General features: G+C 39.7%; 1 protein-coding gene across 2 annotated transcripts in view; it reads left to right on the top strand.

The window, feature by feature from the left end:
- The window catches only part of PEAK1 (pseudopodium enriched atypical kinase 1), a 106235-nt gene that overhangs the window by 45852 nt on the left and 43371 nt on the right, over positions 1 to 17012 (top strand). For both annotated transcript variants that reach the window (XM_030456964.1, XM_030456963.1), the window contains exon 2: positions 2880 to 3042. The gene's annotated coding sequence lies outside the window, so the exon portion shown is untranslated. The remainder of the gene's footprint in view (positions 1 to 2879; positions 3043 to 17012) is intronic.

Genomic DNA, 17012 nt, shown 5'->3' with positions numbered 1-17012 from the left:
TTCATAGCCCTTGAAGGGTTCACTTGCAGTCAGCATCAATAGGAAAAATATTTCCCAAGTCGGGGCTTTGTTTCCTTGTGGATTTGCTTCAGTTTTTGCCTCTTTACACAGTTAGCCATAGTTCCCTGGGCTTCAAATAGATGCCCTTTTATTCATGGGCTGTCACTCAGATTGACAGGGCCGATAGCTCCCAGCGTTGGCAGTTGCTAGAAAGGAAGGGATGGGTGTTTTGCAGAAATGGCTTGTGATTCATTTGTTTAGCATTCCTCACTCTTTGTTTTGTGAGGACAGCTTGTGTGGGACTGAGTCACATGGCAGCTCTTTTCTACTGCCTGCAGCCTCTGTCAAAAGCCAAGGGGAAAAGATTGAGAGAGGGATTTATCTACATCTTCATTTATTCTGTCCATGTTTATTGTCCAATAAATACAGAGCCACAGCTAAAAGGAAGGATTTAATGTAATCTTTGTCAGTTAACTTACAGTGCTGTAAATTAATGAATAGTACTGAACTAGAAGTAAATATAGTGTGGTCAGGGTTTGTGCCATGATTTGATTCTTCTTTTTGAGTACTAAATTGCATTTTTAAGTCAATGTGTTGTTTGCAAGTACAATAATAACTTGTATATATGATTTCCATATCACCCATTCACTTCGCTACCTTTTAATATGCAACATGCTTTTAAAAAGCTCCTAAGTGTTCCTCACGAACCACAAGAGATTATCTCCAGGTGTGCCAGAGCTCTTGGAGTATAATTCTGCAAGAAAGAGCAAATCTTAGAATAAAGGATGGTTTAGGTTGGAAGGAACCTTAGATATCATTTAGTAAACCTCACTGTGTGTTTACCATGTGTCAGCTGCTACTCTAACTAAAAAGACAACCTCCTGAACTGTGTTTTCCATTTAATGATCTGTGCATAGGGTTGCTGCCTGCACATACTGCTCTGCAGTTCATAGATTCATAGAATGGGTTGTGTTAGAAGACACCTGAAAGCCCATCCAGTTCCAGCCCCCCTGCATGGGCAGGGATACCTCCCTCTAGACCAGGTTGTTGCTCCAAGCCCCATCCAGCCTGGCTTTGAACACTTCCAGGGATGGGGCATCCACAGTTTCTGTGGCCAGCCTGTGCCAGTGTCTTAACACCCCCACAGAAAAGAATTTCTTCCTCATGTCTAACCTAAACCCAGTTTAAACTCTTCCAGTTTAAAGCCATTGCCCCTTATCATATCACTGTGTGCCCTCATAGAAGTTCCCTCCCTGCTTCAGGTACAAATGGCAAAGCAAACTCCTTCACTACTGCTGTGTGAAATCTGCAGAATTTTAGAAGTAAAAATGCCTTTGTGCACTGAAATTAGAAAATGGATGTTGATATTTTATTGTAGGATTCGAGTTTCTCTACATTTAAAGAAGTAACACAAGTTATAAATATGAGTGTGGCTGGCTTGGTAAGATTTTGTTAGTTTTGGTTTTAGTTGGGATAAGTTTCTGGAATAACAGACCTGGGAACCATGAGGCTGCAATGTTCACTATTTTCTACCATTTTGCAGAGCTCTGTTCTCTTTTCTGTTCCTCCCCTGTGCCACATTTCTGGCTAATCCCACCTGCAGAAGCAAATGGGTTGGTAACTCTTGGACATCTTGGGAGCAAAACATTAAATCCTCTCCAGACTTATGTCAAATATCTTCTTAGATGATGAGCCAGAAGTTGAAGACTAAATGAGTGACTAGTCCTTTATCTGCCTTCACTGGGAGAGTATTTACTTTGCTCATTAATTATATTTTTAAGCACATCTTGTGATTTCTGTTATGATGTCTCTTAATCTTCTCACCTGTTGGTTCTCACCTCTGCAAAGCTATTACAAAGTCTTCCTTTCAGATATCAAACCCAATGATTTTGATGTGATAACAGCTGTCAGGGTGCTTTGCTGATGCTGCTCAGCAGTTGATGGTTTAGCTTGTGCTGCTCATCACCACCACCAGACTGTAACTTCTTTTCCCAGAAGTTATAAAGCACTTTGCTCCATGTTACTTCTGGCTTTCATAATACAAATAATTTGGGGGGACCTTCATGTTTACTTTCTTCCTAGCAACTTTGTAATCCATCAGTGTGTTCATATTTGAAGTCATGGTAGCCAAATAATTGGGGGGAAGGGGCAGGGAGGGTCTAAAGAAATGAACCCACAAACAAAACCCACAATGAACCAGGCAGCGCTGTCTCCTAGAGTGACTCAAGGGACCTCTGAGAATGTTAAAGGCACAGCCTGGACACTGTTAGAATACAAATGTTTTCTGCTCCTCTGTTAGGAGATGAGCATGCCTAGAATGCTCAGTTACACTGGGCTAAGGTGAGTAACTTATTGGTATGAAGGTCTAAACACCATGAACTGCTTATATGCAAACATAAGTGACACAAACCTGTGTGCTTTTGTTCTGTTAACACATGTAATACATGCAGCTAGTCTAGTTCATTCTTTTTTCCTAGGTCATTCTCTATGTATTGTCTGGAAACTGTAATTAAAAACATGAAAATAGCTGAGATTGATCCTTTTCCTAGGAAAAGTCCTCAGTTACCCTAGCTAGCTCTGCAGGCCCTTCTTCACAGTGTGTGCTCCAACCCATGCTTTTACTGCAAAGCTGGTTGTGTGGCTATATGGCAGATAAGATTAAAAGGATACTGCAGCAGTATGCTCCTGGGGTTCAGAAAAGGAATTTAAATGCTAAGGAGGCACGCCAGCTATGCAGCCAGAATCCTGACAGGATTTCAGGTGTCTTTCTATGTGGCTCTTGAAGCATTTAAGAGATCAGATGATCACTAAAGAAGAAAAATTAGCAATAAATCACATCTGGAATTGTTTAAAATAACATAACTGTCTGCTTTTTACAGAAAATGTTGCTGTCCTGAAGTCATGAAGAGAGGAGGAAGCAAATTTGTCTGGAAAAGTAGGAACTTCTCAACTTTTCAGTGAGATTTATTGCCAGTGGCTGCGGAAAGTTTTGCAAAGTCAACCATTGGCATTGGAATGGATGAAAAGCCTCAAACTTAAGTGGTAACTGAGTTTTCTGACATCTTTTTATTTCCTCAGTACCGTATTGTAAAATAATTTGCATGGGTTATAGAGAGTGTCAGTTTACTTCTACCTGAGTTTAAATAGTGTAATCTTAAAAGAGCCAAACACTGGATGAATCCAATTGGATATGAATTTCATTTCTTAGCAAGAAGTTGGTATTTTAGTATCTGCTGGCTTACTTGGTTTCCCATCTTTACTTCCTGGTTTGTAACCAGAGTTGTTTGTATAGTGTCAATTTCTCCCATCATATTGCCACGAAGGGAGGACTTGCAGGTTCCTGTCATCTGAATGGGGATGGAAGCTCAAACATTGCTTATGAGAAAGATGCTTTTCCTGCAAGATTTCAAATTCACTTTACTCTTTCTAAGGTTTTTTTACCTTGTTCTTCTCCTTACCTCTGTGATCTTTTTCTCTTTGAATGCTTGCACATATATTTCCTAATTCATTGATGTGTCTAATGGGAACAGGAGAAGAAAATGGTTCTCATGTCTTTATTTTGCAAAAGCTGAGGACCTGGGGCACTTCAATATGCATTTAGATTTCTGTAAGGCACTTAAGATCTCAGAAATATTAGCAGCATGAGGTAAATCACACACTCTTACTCATTCTTACTAAAGATAATGTAGCATCTTGGCAGGTCTTTATTCAGCAGGTTAGGAGAAGATACATCATATCATCATTTTAGAGGAAAAACTCTTAGAAAACTGAAATGTGATGTTTTGTTTGTTACCTTGTAAAGTGCTGCCTGGCAAAGCAACTTTCTTTATGCATCCAGCCTCTGTCAAAACAGCAGTAACTGTAAATCTTCCAGCAATAATGGCTCCAGGTTCACATAATTGTAGCTATATTTAAAGTACTGTTATTTAGCTGATAAAAGTGACAATTGGAGGCCCTTGAACAGCGCTATCACGTAGCTGTGCTATGTGACAGATTCTCTGCTTGCACAGGAAGATATTAATAGTCTGAACATTAAGAGGTTTGTGTAGTTTGAGCAAGTGCTGGGTGAGCTGGGCAGGAGGCCTGGGAGGAGGCAGGTGTTGGTTTTTGGGCAGATCTCTTTCCTGCCTGAGAAGCTCTGGAGTGGCCTCAGTGGGAAGTGACAGAGGCTGCCACGTGAACAGATTCTTTCTGCCTCTGAGAACAGCTGGAGGATGCTGTATGGGAGGTGTTCTTGGCTCAGGGATTTCAAATGGGAGGGTTTTCTCTCAGCTTGAGAACACATTTTTTCCACTTGACTCACCAAGTGAAATCTAAATGAGTGATAAAACTTCTAAAAGCAGTGTTGAATTGGTTAGAATAATAAAAAGTGCATTTATCATCAGGAAGGAAGAGCAAAATAGTGGGAAAGATTCAATGACAAGGAAGTCACCACCTTCTCAATAACAATGGAAGGTTATGGGCAGCTGAACACACCTCTGCCCACCAGCCTGCTGCATTCTCCAGCCACACAGTCATTTACCATCAGAACTTCTCTGAAACCATTATGAGCCTCCTCTCCCTCATGCAGTACCCACACACATTTCTGTAGGGACAGTTCCCATTGAAGGGACAATACACTCCCAATGTGTTTGCATAGGTTAACTCCTCTTATAGAGTGCAGCCCTATGTGTGCATGAAAGGAAACTGGCCACCAATTCCTGCAGAACACTTTTGTTTTTTCCCCCAAGGAACAACACAAGCCTTTGTTTCTTCGCTTTGGTTTGGCACATAGAGCAAGGAAGGAACATAACATCCTGGCACTGAAGTAGAGTCTGGTGTGATTGATGTATACCTGTAGGTAAAGCCAGGTGCCTGCAGAAGACAGGGAGGGGCTGTTAGCTTAAATATATTTTTAAGACAATGACCACAGAAGTATTATTGTAATGATTTTACATTTCTTTGCATTTTCTTAGTGCTTTCCTGAGCAGTTTGCCAAACTTAAACTGCTGTATCAATTACTCTGTACTTGCAGTTTGAAAAAGCTGTGGGAGCAGAGACACAGTGTTCTGTGTACTGCCAGCTGCCTTCCCCATCAGTACTGTGAGAACTGCAGAATTCTACAGCTAAACCAGGGAGATGGGGTTTGAAGTTTTTATTTTTTATTTTTTAAATATATGTAATTCAAAGGAAAATGTTACCCTAGGATTTTTAGCTTTGTCTCAAAGTTAGCTAAGGATACTGTATTCAGGCTGTGTTTGGGTTGGGGGATTTAAGAAAGGGCTTTTTTCTTCCCCTGAGACCTGACTTGCTAGTTTTTCAGGTTCCAACCAGGCTTTTTCAGTTGAGGTTTAAATGTCTGAAGCCGATGATTCAAAATGGAAACACTGACAAAGTAAGCAACAGTAACATTAAAGTATTTCTTAAAAGTCCCTACGCACAAAAGGGCTATTCTGATTTTTCACCAGCTTGCATTAGGCTCCATTTTCACTTTTGCTTATAATTGAAACCTGTTCCATCACAGGTATGTTAAAAATATTTTTCTTGTCAGTTCATTTGATAAAGGGAGAGTGATGCTTGTTTTTGTTAAATTCGTGCTGTTTGATGCCTCTCCCTGGAAAGTTCAAATAAGCAGGACAAGGAAAATGGAAAAATCATCTCATAAATTTGCAAAGCTCCAAACCAGCACTGCTCTTCATTTGCAAAAGGCTCCTGTATTTTACATCAAAACAACTCCAGTGCTGGGTATCAGATCTCCTGGCTCTTTTTGTGGTGGTGGCATTGCTTTTTGTGGGAGTTGTGAATTTTCAGTGCAAGGGAGGCAAAAGACTTTTTTATGGTGAGGTCTCCAAGTTTCGTTTGTTCAGTCTTCATAACAAGTTCACCCTGCTTTAATCTCCATCATGTAAAAATAGTGTATTTTACTTCTGTCACTTCATTTATCAGCCTTTTGGTTGGTGATAATTAGATTTGTGTTGTTCATGCTGGGTCCTTTCATTCTTCTCTAGCTTGTTATGTGATGTGGTCTTGGAAAGAAACACCTGCTCATTCTTCAAGGAAAAAAAAAAAAAGAAACCCAAAACTGAACAAATCTCAGATCCTCCTAATTAAGAAAATCATAAACTTCTGGGGTTGAAAACGATAATCAACACATTTGAACCTGCTGCAAGCAAGGAGAATTGTTGTGTGAATCAGAATCACTTTTTATTGCTCTGGAAAAGATTACCTGTGCAGTTGCCATAAAAAAGTTAATTTTTCTAAAGTGCTGCCCAGACACTCAAGGGTTATAGCAGAAAAAATAGTACTAATACTGTAGACTGCAACCTGTAAATCAAAGTTGTTCCATTAGCTCTGTCCCTGTTAGGAAACGGCATATTGGTGATGATGTAAATATCCCAGGTCTGACTGTTGGGTAGTATTAAGGGCAGAGTGAGGGAAGGAGAGAACAGAGAGCAGCCACATCTAAAAATACCCTGAGCAAGAGAATCGAGATGGCAGTGCTGCACACTGTGCCTGCTGAGGATGTCTGCACCTCTGCCAGTTCCTTCAGCAGTCGCTGAGCTGTGGATCTGAAACTCTGGAAGGTGCTGGTGCTGGCTCAGAGGGTCCCGGTGCCCCAGGTTCTGGGCAGAGAGAGCTTCCCCCTCTACACTGCAGCATCCACCTCGTGCAGGAGGTTGCTTCTGCAACATCTCTTGCCTGTCAAAGTTAAATAACAGAAATATCTGTAAGCTTCTCAGATGCAAAGGATTTCTTAGCAATTTATCCACAATGCAGCATTTCCTTAACTCTCTTCAGTGTAATTCTCTGAATCACCTTCAGAAACAAGATGAAACAAGATGAAGTCTTTCTTCATTTGTTCTATACAAAGCATGAATTTTTTTTATTTTTTTTTTAGGCCAATCATCATTATCTTAAATACAAACATGAGCATATATATATATATTTATTTTTTTAATGCCTCATAGGTGAATAGGTAGGGTTTTTAATAGGCTTCAAAAATATTCCAAAAATACCTGGCTTGCTTTCTTTGTCAGCTATCATGTATGTCATTCTTTATATGAGTAAACCTATTTTTTTCCTAAGTTTCTTTTCTTTGATTTTATTATTATTCTGTGCTTTCCAAGTCTGTATATTTTCCAGAGAAAAAGTGCCAGCTGAAGTATAACTTGGTGGCATTGTTGTGGTGATGTTTTGTGATTTGTGTTACAGTGGCATTCCAAAGATACTGAGCAAAGTTCTGGCTTTCCCTTCTGAAGGAGTACGTTAGGCAGGGTGCAAACATAACTGGGATTGTTTCTTTTTCAGTGCTAGATAAGACAGTGTGGGAACAAATAAAGTAAAAAATTAAAAGAATATTCCAGATTCTTCAGATTCTTGCCTCCCCACCCTGATTTTTTAAGAACACTGCAAGTATGCTACCGAGAGGCGTGAAGTTTGTCTTCTTTGTAACCCTACCCAAGATCTAAGAATTATTGATTAGTTATGTTTCTCATTGCACTGTGTCTCTACCAACAACTTCTAGGGGTGTATTTGTTTTTATAACAACGTCTTTACCAGACTTAAATATTTCACATTTTTCACAGTAGAGTTCCTGAGTTGCTAACTAGAAATAAAAGTCACAGTTGCTGCCATGAGATAAAAAGAGACAAGATGTTTTCTCCTCATCTGTGCAATACTGACTAGCTGTCAGTCATAGGGATTGTGTCTGTCTGTAAATTCATATTTTCAGGGAAAGGATTACTTAAAACAGAATTGGGGAGGGCAACTTTCTCTTGTTGTATTGACTTCCTCTTTCAGGCTTGTGAAACAGCTAAAAAATGTCTTTTGTTGTAAGCAGGAGAGAACACATCTGTGATTCCACCTTCCAAATACTTCAGATTTCTTCAGCACTGTGTCTGCCATCCTCTTTTGCAATAGTTTCACAGTATATGCACTGGCAGGATATTGGACTTCTGGCATGGTACTGTTTGGCTCTTGCTTAGGAAGAAATGAACCCTCAGCTATGAAGATGGCATAATGTGAGAAATAGATGTGTGTCACTATAATAACGCCAATCAGAACATTTTTGGTTCTATTACAGCAGTGTTGAGGCTTCAGCATATTTAAGCTTCAGACTGGGTGAATCCACAGGTCTGAAAGGGAAATTAAATTAATAAAAATGTGTTAGTTTGCATTTCTAATGGAAAAGACATTTCTTCTGCAGCTAAAGAAAGATAGCACCAGGCTTAAAGAAGGAAAAAATCATCATTATCTTAGTTGCTGATTTTCAAAACTTAGGCTGATAATATGCAGTGAGCTTGTTTTTGGTGATGGATACAAAAATTAGTGTCGAATGTCTTAGTGGTAGTGTCATACTTGAGTCTTGCATCCATCAGTATTTGGTTAATTATCTAAATATCTCTGCAAAGAGAGCAGGCTCCAGCTGGCTGTAATTAGGGCTGAATTGTTTCATGCCTTCAAGACAACTTTTACATTCATGGGATCTGTAGCTTTCTGTTGTCCTCATTTCCTGTAACATAAAAGTACTTGTATCTCAAAGAATTAAAGGCAGGAAAACTACTCAGAGAAACTGTGGATAAATCTTACCAAAATCCTTAGACAGCTGACTGAGAAATAAGCACATTTCAAAAAAAAATTAAAGGGGGGAGGATTCATGGCCAAGGAGTGTTATTTCAGTTGATAAGAAGAAAAGGTGGATCTTAGAAAGCACAGTGGGTTCTGTAACATCTGAAACCTTTGCTCTGTAAATGTTGGTCTTAATGAGACCACCAGGCTCTGTAGGAAGAAACTTCGATAACAAATCAGGAGTGTTACATAAAACAGTCACTGATGATTCAGTAATTCAGTAGCCATGGGATACAGCACTAGAAGTGGGAGCTATCACATCCAATTTGTTGAAGTCTCCTGTTTTTTTCTGTCCTTATACTGCTGAATTACTGGCACTGCAGTACTGGCATTTGCTTTTATGGATGCCCTAGCTTCAGGAACCACTCCTCATCTTGCTTTCTCTTATCAGTACTGAAGTCATTGTGACCTATGTGCTGTGCAGCCTCTGTTGTTATCAGCCTTTATTTCAGCTCATGATCAAGACTAGCAAGTTCTCAAATATTACTCTCTTTGGGGAAGAAACAGTCTTTTGTTTAGTTTGTATGTAAAATTATACCTTAGTATTTCAGAAGTATCCAATGTAGAAGGTATATGTTAGGAATTGTGGAAAAAAAGGAAGGAGGAGGAAAAAAAAAGGGGGGGGGGGAGGGAAGCAATTAACATGGTTATTTTAAGAGCATCTGCAAATGGATAATGCCAGTCCAGAGCCCCACGTGAAGAACACTGGTCAGTATCCTAAGAAGCAGTAAAACCAGTTCATGTCTTCTGTCTGAGCCACTGATACTTCCCAAGGCAAAGAGGCCATAGGGAATCTGCTGGTGCCATCGTGGCCCTTGCTGTAGAGTTTGTAACATGTTCCTCCTGTAATTTGAAATGACTGAAGAATTCTTTTGACAGTATACTTACAGAATTGACTGGGTTGGAAGGGACCTCAGAGATCATCAAGTCCAACCCTTGATCCACTCCTGCTGCACTTACTAGTTACTTGAGCAGAATGGAACAATTTGTGCAGCACAGTAAGTCAGTATGAGGCCAAAGCTCCAGAACAGTGTATGTCATGCCAGGATGCAAACTTTTCATCTGCTGACATCTCTGCTGACCACCACTTCTTGGGGTGTGGAGGATAACAGCTACAACTGCCTCACTGCTGCTCGTAGCCATGCAGCATCGTCCCCTCTGGGGCTGAACATCTGGTGCTCATTGCTTATCTTCATGAGCCCATTTGACCTGCTGAACTGGCAGAAAACTACTCTTCCTCCCCATCCACAGGTTGATTACCTGGAGTTTGCAAGCTGAGTCTGTTCAGAGGTGTCAGGAGAACAGCAGAGCCAGTCCACAAGAAGTGGTGAGAGGACATAAAGGTGAGGATCTTCAACCAGTTTTAGCCTGCAACTGTGTTATAAGGGCCTAAATACAGCTAACAAAACCAATCACTGATGAAGATGTACAAGTTCAATTCCTTCTTCTTTAATAAATGTAAATTAAATATTTTCACAGGTAGTAATAATTGCATTGCTCTCTTACCAACAGCCTTCATATCTCTCAGCATTTTCTTTTCTGATTTAGATCTATTCAGACAGGGTTCTTCAAGGTGGCTGCACAGATAACTTGAGCTGCATTTAGAAAATGTTTTTGCAGCATGGTCATGTAGCTGCTACTTCTCAACTTCTGTATGTGAGCAATCATTCTACAGTGTCGTGGCACTGTTCACTAGACTAGCACAGGTAATTAGTGCATTGTATTGCAGCAAGTGTGGAGTCTGGAATACACACATGGGAAAAGAAATTCTATTTTTTTTTGTGCTGAAATAAAATTTTTGAATATTTGCTGGTGTACTCAAGTACATTTGTAATAGAGAATTAATGTATGCTTTACTATTTAACAATGTTTTACTTGTCTACTTTAGCAATTAGAATCACAGATTCTGTTTAGTGACTGAAAGTCTCTTAATCCCTAGCATCTAAATAATTTTTTCTTCAGACTTTACTATGACAAGCATGGAAAAACAGCTGAACACATAAGTAACCCCAGCTGTAAACAGACAAGTAACCCTGTGCAGAAGTTAAAGCATGTATCTTGCAGTTAACAAAGATCTAGGAAACTTCCAGTTGAAGGGATAATATTTCATAATTGTTCAGAGTTGAACATTGATTGCAATAGCTGCTAATCCTCCTTCTGCCACAGAAGAAATTACTTTCATGTTGAAACGTGACTGGAGTGCTCTGTAATGCTTACTGCATCATTTTCCCAGTGCTCTCAGAAAGCCTCGTGTCTTGGTAGTGATTATCTTGGACTCTGCAGTTGTTCCTTATTTAAATGTCCTATCTCACATGAGATTTCATGTAATTAGAACCAGCCTGTGGAAAAATCTTTTTCCATTATGTGTCAGCTATTGTTGGAGTCTAGATGGTAAAGCAAATCAAGCAGGATATAATGAAAATTATAGAACTGTTTGCAAGAGGCAGTTTTCCTGAGGGAAGTGAAAGGCAGCACCACTTCTCATTTTGCCTTGTATTTCAAAGCATGGTGTGTGCTTGGAGTGACTCCACTGAGACTTGTCCCATACACCTGAGAGCAGTCAGGTACATCTGACAGCAGTCTGACCTGACTGGTACTAGAGGGAACCAGAACAATAAGCTTCTTTTACTATTAATGTTGCTTCAGCACCCTGTTCAGCCAGCACTAGGTCTACTTGCCAGCTAAGGCATGTGGGAAGGAGCTGGGTCTATATTAATAAGCATTTCCTTAGATTATTTTTGTTCTTCCCTCTAACTATAGCATCTGAATGGTGAAGTATGTCCAGAGCATACTATTTGAAGAGATACATACTGCAAAGTATCTTTTGGGTATCTTCAAACCAAAGCTATAGTGCAGAGTCTTTCTCAGACAAGATGTGGCATTCCTGGTACAAAAAGGTGGGTGAAAAATGTCAGAGGCAGAGGGTCAGTTACCTTGGCAGGAGGTTTGCTCTGCCCTCACTTCTGTCTCTGCTTGTGTGATTTCTGAGGAGTTCAGCTGTTATTACTCTACATCTTTTAGCTTTTATATTAGGCTTGTAATTTTATGTCAAAGCTGTTCTGCACTATCATTTCTCTTTAAGGCTTGTGAACAGGCTTTTGTATTGTCAGCCTGCATTACAATAATCTATTTTAATTCACAGTTGTATTGATAGACTAAGTCAAAAAGGCTTAATCAAGAGGCTGCATGCCATAGAATACAGCTAGAAATGCAGTGCTTGCAAGGGGTGATGGCAGGATTTTCAGTCCTGGTATTTTAGCTCAGAGCAGCTGTGCACAGATGGATTGAGTTTCCAAGCTGCACAATGCCTCACCATGGCAAAGCAGCCATGGCTTTCTGGTGCTGTGACTATAAGATTCTGAAAATGCTGAAAGTGTGCAGCCTTTTGAGCCTGCCTTCATACCAATGTCAGAAGCAACAGATCCATCCTGATCTTTAAAAGCTAATGACTTCAAATTATCATAATTCAAATTCAAGTCATTCAAATGATCAAAAAATCAGTAGTACCTGCAAACTATTTTTAGACTTCAGATGAAATTTTCAAAGAAAAAACTTATCTGAAAAAGTTCCCTCTTAAAAGTTCTGGGTTTGGTGTTGTCTGTTTTATGGCCTGTTTGTGCACAAGTTTGGCTTTCCTGGTACATTGACCTCCTTGGGACGGAAGAAACAATTTTTTTCCTCCTCCCTTCTCCACATTCCTTTTTTGTGGGGGAAAAAATGTTTAGAGTACAAGTGCTGCACATAAATATATGAACTTTTATAACATAAAGCAGGGCAGGGTTTGATGGCTGTCTCTTTATCAATGCTCATAATAAAGTACCCATCATTTCTTTGAAGCAGTACTTGCTCTTTATTAATTTGATTGCAGCTTGGTAGGGACTGTAGGCTCCTTGGGGCTCTAAGGCTGCACTTGTTGGTGACAAGGAAACACTGAGAATCTTGGTATGTTCCCTTCTTTCCTGTTAAAATGCTTCAGTTTAATATTTGGTAAGAATACTTCTTTTCATGCATCATTTTGAGTTAAGTTGCAGAAAGTTAGTGGGTTAAAATCAGTTACCTTGAGTGGATAAATAGGACTTCCTGCTTTTATGCTTTGGTTTTGGAACAGAGTTGAATGTCTTTTGTGTCAAATATGAACACTGTTGAGCAATGCCTCTGGAACACACTCTGCAAACCATTTGGAGGGTCCTTCTGTTAGTACCAAAATGGTTTAGGATCCACTTCTTCCTCTGCTATTGGCCCTGATAACAGCACATCCTGCAAATACCTAACAGTGAATCTAATGCCTCAAAGTGTAGTCCCCTCATTTCTAAAAGGCAAATGGAAACTTGCAGCTGTTAATAGCAGTATTTATCCCCTTGACATCCTTAAAGAATTTTTATCAGATTAAGCACATGAGCAGTCTGAGGAGAGGAGAAAGAAGAAAGACTTTCTAAAGATACAGAAGTGAAGGGGAGGATAGAATAGAGTTTGTTGATCTATCAAAGCTGCAGATAATTTTAGACTGGGTTTGGAAGTCCTTGCTCATAACTTCATTGTATTCTAACCTCTCTCCTTCTTATCCTTAAAATAAAGAAACTGTCATAAATGGCATGTGCAATTAAATGTTTAGTTACAGTTAGCACTGGAAGAAACTCTTGTACTTGCCTGAGCTCTGTTTCAGTATATTGAGCAGCAGGAGTAATGCTGAATCTTAGCATAGCAACCCAATGTTTGCATCTGCAAGAAAACAAAGGTATCCTGCACGTTCTTGTGGGCTAACTTACCAAACCCAGCCACACAGCTTAAAAAAATTACAGTCCTTGGACAATAATAACCATAAGAGTTTTTGAATCCTGCTCTTCACAGGAAAAATTGAATTCGGACTTTTAGAAAAAATAATTTGACAGCTCTTCTGAATTTATGTCTTACTGCTTTATTTTTGAAGTGTAAAAATAAAGTGTGCATCAGGAACTGCCTAGCCATGCCAAGCAGCATGATTCCTGAGATTTCCGTTTGTCTGTGGATCCTGGCATATTAAAGGTTCATAGAGATTGAAGGCAGAATTTATTGCATTATTTTCTATATAGCTTCAACTAATTCTTCCCTACAAAATGAAACCTCTCAGTTGAGTGGTGAACTTCCTGCTTGAGCATCACATTTTACTTAAATCTGGTTCCTACAGAACTGCTCCTTTGCTCACAGGGAACACATGGGCAGGAGGAGGACTCTGCTTTTTTCCCTTCTTTAGGTCAGCACTGCAGACATTATTGATGATGTTGCCTACCTTCAGCAAGCAGCCTGCTCATTATTTCTGTGAAGCTTCTCCTTCCCAGTTCTTGTTTCTCCATCCTTTAGCAGGTAATTAAAGAGTACAGTGGCTGAAGAGCAAAAACTGAATTTTTCCAAATGCTGTTACTTGCCAAATGTAATACATCGCCCACACCTCCCAAGGCAGTGAGTGAAGATCTTCTCTAATTTGTCTTACTTGAGATTTAAGCTAAATCATCTGCTGAGTATTTCAGACTGTGTGCAGTACAATTCATCCAGGCTTCTCAGAGAAGACAAATGTGTGAAAATAAGACATGGTTAATGTACCAGTCTTTTATGTCTAGAGAACAAATTTAACATAGGACATTAGAGATACAGGCCTACAGTCTGTCCTCTGGCTACACAATGCTAATTAACATTGTGAAACTGTTCTTTTTCTTAATCATATTAAATTATATTGGACTTGGAAGGATTCTCTGCAGGAACAGAAGTACAGGAAGTTGGTACCCAGTTGCAGTTGGCAAAATGCAGCTTTTTGTGTGGCTTTCCACTCTTCTCTTTAGCCTTTCTCTCCCTGCAATCCATATGAAAGTCAGGAAATTATTTTACTCTCTACAGAAAAAAGCAGAAAGAAAAGTTTGTAGGTCATGGTCTCAACTTCTCTTACACTGGTTCTTAGTATTGGTAACAGTTTAGTTTAAAATGGTTTAGTTTAAAATGTTATGAATGGCAGGGGTAGAACTTCCCTCCAAGAAGGCAGGTAATAGAAGCCTTTCATTTTTTGTTCTTGTTGGCAGAGACCAAATGTAATTGCACTGGGCTTAGGGTGTTTCTGTGAAATCCATTCCTGTACACTGGTGGACTCAGAGCAGTCCTGTGTGCTGCCAGGGACACTGCACTAAAAACCTGGTTTGACAGGTAAGGAATTCAGATGAGTGTGATTCTGCTTTTACCAGCAGACCCCTGTAGGTTAGTGTTCAGTCATCTTAGCAGTACAGGGATAGAAAATTCCCATTGTGCTTTTCTGAATAAAAATAAGATTTGCATTTTTAGGACTCTGCCAAGCACATGTAGCAAAATTTATGCTTGCCTGTGAACTCCATTAGGAAAACATTTACATCCATAAAGAAGAATTAAAAGGCTTAGAGTACCAGTTCTGAAAACAATCCTTCCTGTTGATTTTTCTTTCTCCTTCCTTTGCTAGACCATGTTTGGACTGCTTCAGCTGTGTTGTTTCATACTGTGTTCTGACCCAGGAATCAGCACTGGCTGGATTTCAAGCTTGTTATTTTCAAGTATGATCAGCAGCCTCTTAATTAGTATCTAAGTGCTCTGACAGCACAGGTGGAAGGAGCAGCTTCCTGGGCTGGCAGGAGGGCTGGTAGGGGGTGCCAGGCTCAACTCTGGATGCTGTTGCTCTTGGTGATAGATAAGCTGCCTCTGTTGTTGAAGGGCCAGCAGGGCCTGAATGCTCCTGCTGCCCATAGAGCAGCCTGGTTCTTTGGGTAGGTTTTGCCTGCATGAAGTCAGTCTGCTCAGAAGCATTTCCTTCTTTGCATTTCTTCTTCTTACAGCACTGGGGTAAAAATCATAGTGGTTTACATGCTTGACAGGTTTAAATATCTGTCTTTGAAAATTAAGACTATTTAATCTTTTAAGAAATAAATGGAGGGAATTCTGTAGCTGAAAAAAACAGTCACTGAAATGTAAAGATAAAACTAACACGGGATTTATATTTCATTTCCTTTCTGATTCTGTCCTTGATTTTATTTCATGATGCCTTCACTTGTCTAGCTTCCTCCACGTGTGGATTCTTTTTAAGTATGGAATCAGATTTGATGGAGTAAAATAAACTCTCAGAACATGTGGATACACTCCATCAGGGCAGCAGAAAGAAGCTGGAAGCCTTGGTTTCTCTTTGAGTTACTGAGGCACTACACAAGCAGCAGTGCAGGGTAGCACACAGAACCTACAGTGAGCACAGTAATAGCACAGTAGCTGGTTTTTGGGGTGTGCTATCCCAGAAGACAGTCAGACACAGCACTTTCATCATCAGGATAAGTAAGGAATCAATTCTTGTTCATTATGAATGCTGGAAACATGCAGTTTGGGCATTTGCTAGTTGCTTTTCTGAACAAAATTTCACCTGTGATGGTGCTTCTTATTCCTAACAGCATTTTCACCAGTGGTGGCTTCCTGTTTGAGTGGGGATGGATTCCAGGCAGGGCGTATGGAGCACCTAAGAATATTTGCTGTAAAGCATCATTGTTTTCTTTTTAACTTCACCACTCATAAACAATGGTAGCTCTGACTTTCTGACCTCCATCTCATCACTCATCTCATTGCTGTGGCTTATGACTACAGATTTACAGAATTGCTTGTGTTCATCATGCCTGGTAAAGTAGTGTATTATGATGAAAAAATGATGTTCTAATTAGAAGAGTAGTTTGGGTGAGAATAATCTGCTTGAACTTGCTTTGATGGCCAAAAAATTACCTGTAGCTACTTTCTCAAGATTATCAGAGAGATCCTCACATTAGAATGTCTTTGATCATAGATGCAAGGAACAAGGCACAGGGTACAAAGCAGTGGGTGGAGATGGTTGCTGTGGAATGGGAAGCCAAAGGAGTTTTCACTTGCTCCACCAAGTAATTAAAGAGATATCAATATGTGACTTATCTTTATCTGTTTTCCACTCTAACTTAGTAATATCTGTGACTCAAAGTTAAATTGTTTAGGTTAGTTGTAAAGAAAAGTCCCTGTTAGATCATTCTTTTGTCATCTTACCCTGACTTTTTCTAATCTTTTGTAGCCATACTCCCATGTGGCTTCCCTACCTTTGTAATTACCACCACCTTACTTACCCATTGCTATGGATTTGTTGCAGTACATGTGTAATACATAGTGTAATACACTCACTTGGTCCCAGTAGATTATAGGCTGAAGACCCAGTTGCCCAATATAAACTCAAAAAAAAAAAAAGTTTCCAGGGCTGAGATACAAAATTAAGTGTGGGAGAAGAGAAAGGCATTAACATTGAGAGTTAATGTGTTATTTTACCATTTAGGTATTTTGCTTCATTTTTAAATTAAAACTACTGAAAGAAAGAGGAGAAGCTAATAAAATGGAAAAAGCAGAATCATGTTCTCATGGAG

The sequence above is a fragment of the Calypte anna genome, chromosome 10 (assembly GCF_003957555.1).
Source record: "Calypte anna isolate BGI_N300 chromosome 10, bCalAnn1_v1.p, whole genome shotgun sequence".
Classification (NCBI taxonomy): domain Eukaryota; kingdom Metazoa; phylum Chordata; class Aves; order Apodiformes; family Trochilidae; genus Calypte; species Calypte anna.
Note: the sequence above shows the minus strand (reverse complement) of the source record. Positions and strands in the feature narration are given on the sequence as shown.